Genomic DNA, 1077 nt, shown 5'->3' with positions numbered 1-1077 from the left:
ATGGGCTAAGGGTCCCACTGGAACTGCCTCAATTTAATGTAATCCCCTCTTTAAAGATCTTATCTCCATATACAGGTACATTCTGAGGTTCTGGGGATTAGGATTTTAACATACATTTTGTTGATTACCCAAATCAGCCCTTAACAACCAGCATGTTTCAGAAAGTAGATTCCTACAGGGTTATTTACCAAACATTCAGAAGTATTTTTAAAAGAGCTAAGCCCCTTGCCCACCGCACAGGCCCCTCCCGGCAAAGAGCGAAGGCCTGGGTTCCGGGTGCCGGAGGAAAACTGGTGCCAACAGCCAGGGGAAGGGGCCCCCAAGGGGCCCCAGATTGCGAGAGGGCACAGTCCGGGTTGAGATACCCACCCAAGTGCACAAATTTTTGTGCACTGGGCCTCTAGTTTATTAATAAAACATTAGAGCACATCCAGAGAGCAAGACTTGGACTGTCTTGTTCACTACTCTATTGGCCATATTTAAAACAATGGTTGACATTTAGCAGGCACTTAATAAATATCTAATGCTTTAATGAATAAATAATACACCAAAGAGCTAATTTTTAAATGACATTAGTCTAGTCACTCCCCATTCCCAAGTTTATTTTCTATCCTGAAGTTTTACCATTATGGAGATATAAGTTGATTTTATGCACTTAACAAATGCCAATAATTTTACATTATGTATAACATGTAATGTGATATCTATAATATTATATAATTTATCAGAATAACTTCTGTATTTGTCATATTAAAAATTGTTAAGCAAACAAAACAGGTTTTACTTAATATTGCCACTACAAAACATCACCATTGATAAGGACACAGTAATTATTTTCATAAGTATTAATAATGCATTTTTTTTGCAGTATCTGAAAAGAGGGTTGTGGGAAGCCACTGCTTGCCAATACTGTCAGTGCACCAAGGAACGCAAAAGGTGGATGGACCTTGGGCGTTAGCAGGGCTGAAGCCAAGCACCGATTGTTGAGATAGTGGGGGCTCAAGCAATTCCCGAACCTGATCATCCTTTTACTATTTACCAAACTTTACCTTTGATATGCCTGTATGCATTGCTAGA

Source organism: Myotis brandtii, unplaced genomic scaffold, assembly GCF_000412655.1.
Source record: "Myotis brandtii unplaced genomic scaffold, ASM41265v1 scaffold10, whole genome shotgun sequence".
In the NCBI taxonomy this organism is placed as follows: Eukaryota; Metazoa; Chordata; class Mammalia; order Chiroptera; family Vespertilionidae; genus Myotis; species Myotis brandtii.
This window is presented reverse-complemented; position numbering follows the sequence as displayed.